This window comes from Prunus avium, chromosome 4 (genome assembly GCF_965620075.1).
Source record: "Prunus avium chromosome 4, drPruAviu1.hap1.1, whole genome shotgun sequence".
In the NCBI taxonomy this organism is placed as follows: domain Eukaryota; kingdom Viridiplantae; phylum Streptophyta; class Magnoliopsida; order Rosales; family Rosaceae; genus Prunus; species Prunus avium.
The window spans coordinates 356,113-365,288 of record NC_142287.1 but is presented as its reverse complement, the minus strand read 5'-3'; the positions used below and the strand labels follow the sequence as shown (position 1 = coordinate 365,288).

At 38.6% G+C, this 9,176-nt stretch overlaps 1 long non-coding RNA gene across 4 annotated transcripts; it reads right to left on the bottom strand.

Annotated features, from left to right (window-relative positions):
- Window positions 1-302: 302 nt before the first annotated feature.
- On the bottom strand, window positions 303-3,334 carry LOC110747529 (uncharacterized). Of its 4 annotated transcripts, none has more exons than XR_015835010.1 (5): window positions 3,219-3,334; window positions 2,855-3,073; window positions 1,652-1,697; window positions 790-1,334; window positions 303-558 (listed from the first exon to the last, which is right to left on the bottom strand). It is a non-coding gene; the product is annotated as an uncharacterized LOC110747529 (long non-coding RNA). The 4 variants fall into 4 exon arrangements; XR_015835011.1 differs by having other exon boundaries at window positions 303-885; window positions 1,271-1,334; XR_015835009.1 differs by having other exon boundaries at window positions 1,271-1,334.
- Window positions 3,335-9,176: the final 5,842 nt, after the last annotated feature.

Below are 9,176 nucleotides of genomic sequence, written 5' to 3'. Positions count from 1 at the left end.
AGCGTCAGGGACACCACTGTCAGGAAAGGGTACCACCTTACTTGATGCTTATTATCCGTCAAGAAATAGTGTTTCCTGACAGGTAAAAAGCGTCACGAATTAGTGAAAAACCGTCAACGAAAGCTTTTCTTGTCGCTTAATAAGTATCAATAAATATATTTCCTGACATTTAATAAATTTTTCTTGACGGTTCTTAGCCGTCAAGAGTTGTAGAACTAAAATTTAAAAAAATAAATAAAAAATAAAAAAAAAGCTTCCTAGACAACTAAAGTTTCAAAGAATTTAGTAGCTAAATGAATATATTAAAAAAATAACAATCTGAAATTTAATATCCACTAAAATAGAATATTGAGGTACAAACATTCAAAAACTCGTAATAACGTGTTAACTATCTTGAGAAATGATATTACAAAAACATAAAAAAAAATTACATTGAAAACAATACATGCTGAAATAAACCAAACTGTCTAGTATAATAAAACGTAGAACTTCTAACTTAGAAGCTTGACTTTCCGTAGCACTTGTCTTTGTAGTTTAAGCCTCCATGTACACATCAATCTGCCAGTATAGGTAAGACATGAATTTAAAGAATTAAGAGATACAACCAATGAACACATCAACCTTGTCCAACACCAATAAAGTCTCATATCATGCACATATTCATTACCAAATATAAATGCCCACTTCTTTTGGTTCAAATGCAGAGAAGAACTTGAGAGGAAACTCCAATTTGTGTTGTTTAGAAAGTTATTTGGAATTCGATAATGAGATTAAACTCAAAATTCTTACCAGCAGGACAAATTATCAACACAATTAGCACAAAAAGCATAAATCCAATTCCCTGAGCTTTCTTCTTCATGCAAAAGTTGGGTACAAGCACACGAACTGGAAAATTAAAAGCCAACTTAAATATTGGCACAGAGAGTATTATAACAACAATAACCTCTACATAAAAGCATTCATTTATGCAAATGCATGAATGTTTCTCAGTAGAAGAGAATGCCAAGTTACAAGAAACGACCCTATTGAGAAATCCCAAAACCAACACATAATATCATTTAATCTGCTTAGAAACAATATAACTCTCAAGCCTCAACAACACAATCGTCATTGAAACTGAACAGAGTTTTTACACTTTAGCTTGTTGGTGATTTGGAAGCAATTAGATACTGCTGAAGTGAAAAGAAAGGGATTATTCAATTTCGCCATCTCATATACTCACTCTTCAAGATTTTCCTGTCTTAAGGCATATAAAATATTAAAGCATTACCTTGAGTGATACCTAGATTAGCATCTGCATGAATGTCAGCTACAACATTTGCATAATCTAAAATCTGCAAAAAAAACAAAAGTGAAAAAAATCTTGCGTTATTAAAATAAAAAATCAAAAGTGGAAAACTTATTTCTGAAATAAAATTAACAGCTCATTGAAAAAATCCCAAAACAGCTAATTTTGCATTTTCTAAAAAGAGCAAACAATTTCAATTCTCAGCCATATACTTGTTGGACCCAACAAAGAATGAAAACTTTGCAAAAAAGGAAAAAGAAAAAAAAGAATGAGAACTAAAATTAAAAGAGGAAATGGAACCAGATCTAAAACATAATAAATTGTGAGAAATAAATACGTTTCCTGTAAGGCATTAGGGATTACCTCAAATCATTTTCATAATATTGATTTGTTGCCTTCCCAGCAAGACCTTGGAAAATAAAAAACAAATAACAGAACTGAATTTCATGAAAAATATATCAACAACAATAGTACCCAGCATGAAAAGAAGAATCTAACCCCAACTCTGTCCAAAACGCTGAGAAACAAGAAGAGACATGCATCAAAATGAAAAGTTAGTTTTATAAATGATTTGAACAACAGTCCCTTTTGCAAGCAATAGAACCTTGGATACATAAAAAAAATTGAACACCCATAGACCTCGAATTCATGTCAGTGAATGAAAGCAGACCAAACATTTCAAGTGCTCTTCCAATTTGGTATAAGAGTCCTCAAAAAGTAGAAATTATGCAAAGAACTGGATGTATACAAATTCAGATAAGTAAAAGATAGAGCAAAGGCTAGATAAGTGTAAATGGCTCCATCTAAAACTGGATGACCGAGAAAAGAATAACAAGCATCACCATTACCACACTCTTCAACTTAAAATCCATAAAAATTAAAAAATTAAACCTAAAAAACAAATCATATTCCCAGAAAAAGACCTAGAAATTCTTTTTTCAGAAACTTCCCCAATTTCTATATAATTCGAAAATAGATATTACAAAAAACATAATTAGGGCTTACAATGGAGGAAGAGAGACTGAGCGAGGGGTGAGCGAGCCACTAAGAGAGCACGAGCTAGCCACAGCGATAGAGAAAGAGAGGCAAAGCAAGAGTGAGAAAGAAAGAGTGAAAGAGAAGAGAGAAATTGTGAGAGTGAGAAGGAACGAGAGAAGAGAGAGAGAGAGAGAGAGCGAGAGTGTGAGTGCGAGTGAGAAAGAGAGGGAGCTTTTGAAAAATTGGGGTTTCACTTGTGAAAAATCAGATCCCGCTTTTATTTTTAGTCCCCGCCCACAATCGCATCTTTTTCTTTTTCTCTTACAGTGGTTACACTTCCCCTGGACTGCGCTCCTTGTGCATTGTTATTATTCTTCTTAAAACTGGATATTTAAAATAAAAATCAGCAAACCCTAATTTCCTACAACCTCATTATTAATAAAACACAGAAGAAAAAAAACCCCAAATTAAGAATCACAGTCCAAAGCAATTCAATTGCAAAGATTATTAAAAGTAAACTGAAACTGATCAGAAACAAACAAACCCTACACATCTATATATAACTCTATATAATACACCTATAAGCACCTGCGATTGGAGGAGATGGAAGGGGCGGGCCCACCGGCGCCGGCGGCGGTGCCCTTAGCGTACACGGGTGAGTATCCCCTGTGCTGCTGATTAGAGCTTGCGGATCGCCCTGTTTTCCGATACTGCATCTCGTTCTTATCCGACCTTGATTGATTGAAGGATATATATTCCTATCCTTAGTTCCCAATTTCTCGTTCAAATTTCAGTCCTTTTTGTTCTCTGCAACAAACCACGCAGATCCACAAAACCCAAACCAAATCAAACAAACCCTAAAAAGCCAGAAATATACAAACACATAGATATTTATCGTGTTTACACAATAATCCAATTGAATATAGGAGTGGTTAGGGTTTGATTAGTGTACCTGCGGAGAGAGAGTAAGAGTAAAGATTAGGGTTTTATTGGGACACCATGAGAAATCGCAAAGAGTGATGAAAAACTTAAAACAGAGAGAGAGAGAGAGAGAGAGAGAGAGAGGTAAAAAAAAGAGAAAGAGAAGAATAATAACTTAAGAGTGCTGCTATACGAACCCTAAAATTAACTGAGTACACCTTACTATCAAATTATTTATTGAATTACAAATTTACCCTAATATAAAATGACCAAAAAGGATATATTGAATTGTGAAACAAAAATAATTTTAATAAATACACCCTACTCACCATATTCAACCGTAATCAAACGCAAATAAACTTTCGTGTTGCTTGGTGCCAGTAAAAGGATTTGTTAGCTTGTTTCAGCAAAGTGAATCATGGGGGTTATCTTGTTTCAAGTACCACCTAATGAGCTATATAGATTTTCTCATCGAATTCCTTCGTTCAAGATTACTAGTGCTTAACAATGATGGCCTTCCATGTCCACCTCAAGAACTGTAACTGTATTTTGGTTTGAAGACTGACGTTGGCTTATTGGGGTCACTTCTTTGATTATGTTTCTCTCTAAATCAATTTGGCCCTCTCTTCTTTTCACTGGTTGGAGTTGTAGCCCCATTTTCTTTCCAATTGTTTATCTTGCCTTTCCATTTTGGTATTTGCTTATCATCAGATGTATCTCCTCATTGGCTTTCTGCCTTTTATGAAATCACATCTACCTTCGACCAAAAATAAAGAAACAAAAGATGATTGGTGATGAAAGATATGGTGTTCCGCTGAAAATAGAAGTAAGATGATGAAGCTTTGAATTGAGGAGCTAGTAAATCTACAGCAACTTACGAAATTAAAGATTTGATGCAAACTCAAAATCTGAAAAGAGGGCACGAATTCATGTAAAAGAGAAATCTTGTTTAGGATTGGTATTAGGGTGTTGTGTGATAGATTGTATTAGGGTGTTGTGTGATAGATTGTATTAGGGTGTATCAGGGATATTTTTTGTAGTTAAATAGGGTGTACTTAGTTAATTTTACATTTTGATTAAAATATTAGGGTGTACTTAGATCATATGGTGTACTCATTTAATTTTAGGGTTCGTTTAGCAGTACTCTAACTTAATGCTATCTTCATTTATTTATTTTTTTTATTTAATTTTTTTGGTCTGAAACTAGCTTGTTTAAAGTATCAGCTTTTGTTTTTTTTTCTCTTTTTCTTTTCGTCTCTAAGGGTGTTTTTTAGAAAGTTTCAAGTATACAAGGGTTTTAACTTACGCTTTTTCATATAATGTCAAGAAAAAGTGATAAAGAGTTGACGTTCTTTATTAAATGTCAAGGAAAGTGACATATAGTTGACGTTTCTTGTAAAACGTCATGAAAACCTACTATATAGTTGACGCTTTTTAAAAAGCGTCACAGCTTCATAGAATAGGTGATGGTTTTGCAAAAAGCGTCAACTATGAAGTGTCAACTAAGGCCCATTTTCTTGTAGTGCCAGCTCCTGAAAGTGTGTGCATCTCTTTTAAAGGTCATTCCTATGCCTACATTAACTTTCCTCTCAATGGGCATGATTTAGTAGTAACTCGGGACTCAAAAGCGATAAAGTCCCAAAAAGTCAACTCAGGACCCTGTGGGGTCCACGACCTCAGAATTCTGATCCGATCGCTCCTAGAGGTCCCACTATGCCTAGGACACATGTCCCGAGAGTTTGGTCTCGATCGGAAGGTTGGATTGCTCACGATTGCACGATCGCATGATCGCACGGACGAATGAACGATTTTCCGTAATACTAACCCTAGGGTTGGCCTTTTCGGAATATCCGGGACTCCGATTCGCAATCCGTCAAATCCTACACAATCCTGAAAGTACCTAGATCGACATACTCCAGTCTGACTACAATCCAACGGTCTGAACGTATTGAACCCAGAAATCACACACTATGCGAGATCCGTTCGGGGTTCAAACGTTATCCGAATTGAGATCCGCGAAATCCTACGCGCTCGCGAGGACACGAGGATCATTCTAGGACCAAGATTGGTCCCAGATACCTAGCTCACGCGCCGCCCACGCGCCGACAGCGCGTGGGTGTGCATAGTAAATTCCGACGGCCGGAAAATCTCCAAACCGCCTGCCCAAACTCCTAGCCTAGGTAAAACACCTAATTTGGAACCACTTTTGTTCTTGGACTAAGGCCAAAAAGTGACTGGAAGTGGCTAAAACTGAGCTCTCAAACTCGGCAGAATTTCAACTCGAAATTTAATCTGTCAAACCTCAAAATCTCTCAAATCCTACCCAACCATCAGCTAAATCGTGAAAAATAGCTAGAAATCCATACCTAATTCGTCCAATTTGGTGGCTGGAGGAGAGAGAACGAAGCTCGGGAAGTTTTGCCAAAAACCGACGGTTTCGAAGCTTTTTCCGGCGAGATGTCCAGCTAACGATGGCTGGGAGGCGGTGGACAACAAACCCTTCCATCTTCATATTCTGATATGCGAGTGAATAAAACTGTACAACAAACTCTGCTCTGAACTCTGACCATTTAATGGTTGATGGGTTCAGATATCTCCTCCTGATTGATTCCCACCAATATCAAGTATTTCTGGCCAAAAAGAAAGGGGCCAGAGTCACCCTGTGATCGTGTGGAACGGCTAACACCTCCATAATCCACTTTATCCTCTCTAACCACTCCTCAGCTACAGCTGGGCCAACATCACCTTCAAAATCGGTGGCCCCTAACCTCTTAACATGATCTGCAAAGCTCGGAGAAGGATCTCCGGATTGCCCAGTTCTGGATAGGGCCTGAGTCAACGCCTCCAACAAATGCCTGCTCTACCGGTTCGAGTACTGGTGTGGAAATAGGAAATTCCTCTAGCTCGGGCGAGGGATTCTGTTCCCGAAGTTGGGACGACTGTCTAGTCCCTGTCCTAGTGCCACCACGCTTAGGGCCCATAATTCTGTTAAAAGAACTGACATTCCTTAAAACTGAGATGCACCTATAGTGCGGAGTCTACAGGAAGTTAACCTAATGCTCTGATACCAAGTTGACAGGACCCGACCCAAATTCCACTTTGAAATCCGAGCCGAACCCTGTGCGTGTCTGACACCTGGCGGTGCCAGACACAATTGACCTTATTGCCCTTCTAGTTAAAAAATTTAATTGAAACTGGGGTTTGACTTCTGCTGAAATTTCAGCAGAGTCTCCCCTGTAACTAGACCAATCCCAAAGTTACACCTGTCAACAAGCAAACCAATAAAGACACCAACTGCCAGCACGGAAAAATTTACATTCTAACAGTTAAACATACGTTCTAGGGCAATATCAGAGCTCTATACAGAAGATTACAGGTATAAAATAATTATACAAGACCCTACGTCGACAAGAGAAGTGGCGGAAGCTGGACTCGGCCCGGTGGTGGCTCTCTATGCACGCTTACTACCTGGGGGCGCAAAACATATAAAGGGTGAGTGGACCCAAAAACAAAGCTTAGAAAATAGTATTAGAACATACTAACCCCTCTGTAAAAACAGTAATGAAACTATAACATTTTCTTATTTATACTCGTACTAAAATCAATGCATTTCTATTTATGTCTAAGAGCCAATCATACGCTTAATCAAACATTAAGTCTTATATAAATATACGTACAGAAATCAATGCAATCGTATATATATATATATATATATATATATATATATATATATATATATATATATATATATATATATATATAAACAATCACACACTTGATTAAAACATTAAATCCTTGAAAGCGTTGAAATCAACTTTAATCTACCACCTGGGTGTACCCATTTATTTTTCCGTCAATTCCTTATAATCCGTCAATTCCTTTATAATCTGTCAATTCCTTTAATCCGTCAATTCCATCCTCGTGCCACCGAAGTGACACGTCCTAGCAGACCTCGGGAAACACAAAGTCACCCGAGCCGCAATCCTAGCAGAATTCAGGGGACACTTGGTCGCCCTGATCCGCATACCTTGCTCCCACGGTACCTGGTACCTCTTAGGACTCGCAGATCGTAAGTCAAGCATGCTGACATATCTAAAGGCAACTAGATGTCCGTCGACATCATTAGAACCGAAGGCAACTGGATGTCCGTAGACATCGTTATAACCGAAGGCAACTGGATGTCCGTAGACATCATTATAACCAAAGGCAACATATTATCGAAGGCAACCTTGGGTACCTATGGTGGTTTAGAATAAATATATATATATATATATATATATATATATATATATATATATAATTCTGAAAAGATTTAATGAATAACTGAATTCATGTTTACTTAAAACTCTGCTGCCATTTAACCTGATTCTTAACTAGAATTTCCTATTTTTATATCCTTAAGGAAATATCACTCGGCAGCATATAAATTAAAACGTTTAAAAGCATACATGAAACTATTAAAACTTTGATAAATGCATAATTTACTCAAGATCAAATAATAAGTTTAAATTGCATAAAACCATTTATAAAACAAAAGGTCCACTCACAGATGCTCTGAGCTAGCTGGACCCTTTTGAAGGTCCCTCCTGCGGGTCTCCTTGTGCCCGGGTACCTGAATAACCATCATAATCTTTTATTAATAACTCTGCTCAATAATATAATATTAAGATAAAAACCCTGACCCCCAACTCCTAAAAGTGCGTGCATCTCTTTTAAAGGTCATTCCTATGCCCACATTAACTTTCCTCTCAATTGGCATGATTTAGTAGTAACTCGGGACTCAAAAGAGATAAAGTCCCAAAAAGTCAACTCGGGACCCTGTGGGGTCCACGACCTCAGAATTCTAATCTGATCGCTCCTAGAGGTCCCACTATGCCTAGGACACATGTCCCGAGAGTTTGGTCTCGATCGGAAGGTCGGATTGCTCACGATCGCACGATCGCAAGGACGAATGAACGATTTTCCGTAATACTAACCCTAGGGTTGGCCTTTTCGGAGTATCTGGGACTCCGATTCACAATCCGTCGAATCCTACACAATCCTGAAAGTACCTAGATCGACATACTCCAGTTTGACTACGATCCAACGGTCTGAACGTACTGAACCCAGAAATCACACACTATGCGAGATCCGTTCAGGGTTCAAACGTTATCCGAATTGAGATCCGCGAAATCCTACGCGCTTGTGAGGACACGAGGATCATTCTAGGACTAAGAGTGGTCCCAAATACATGGGTCACGCGCCGGCAGCACGTGGGTGTGCATAGTAAATTCTGACGGCCAGAAAATCTCCAAATCGCCTGCCTAAACTCCTAGCCCAGGTAAAACACCTAATTTGGAACCACTTTTGTTCTTGGACTAAGGCCAAAAAGTGACTGGAAGTGGCTAAAACTGAGCTCTCAAACTCGGCAGAATTTCAACTCGAAATTAAATCTGTCAAACCTCAAAATCTCTCAAATCCTACCCAACCATCAGCTAAATCGTGAAAAATAGCTAGAAATCCATACCTAATTCGTCCGATTTGGTGGCCGGAGGAGAGAGAACGAAGCTTGGGAAGTTTTGCCAAAAACCGACGGTTTCGAAGCTTTTTCCGACGAGATGTCCGGCTGACGATGGTTGGGAGGCGGTGGAATGAGAAGCTGGGGTGGTGGCGGTCCTAACCCGATCGGTCTTGGGGATTGGGGTGGAGTGTGACGGAGGTTATGGTGGTGAGAAGGTGGCTGGAAATAACAGAGGCGGGGGGCTGTCGCAGGGAGAAGAAGGAGAGGAGAAGAATCAGGTTCTTAAAAAAAATCTGATCTTGCAAAATTACCAAACTGCCCTTCAACTTAAATAGCTCGTACTTCCTTCGTTCAAAGTCCGATTTGAGCCCACTACGTGTCTACGGACTCATTTCGTCGCGCTCTACGCAACGGTACAAGTGGGGCAACATCATAATATGGTCTACGGACTCATTCCAAAATTCCTTCTCGGTCAAAGAGTCAATTTAA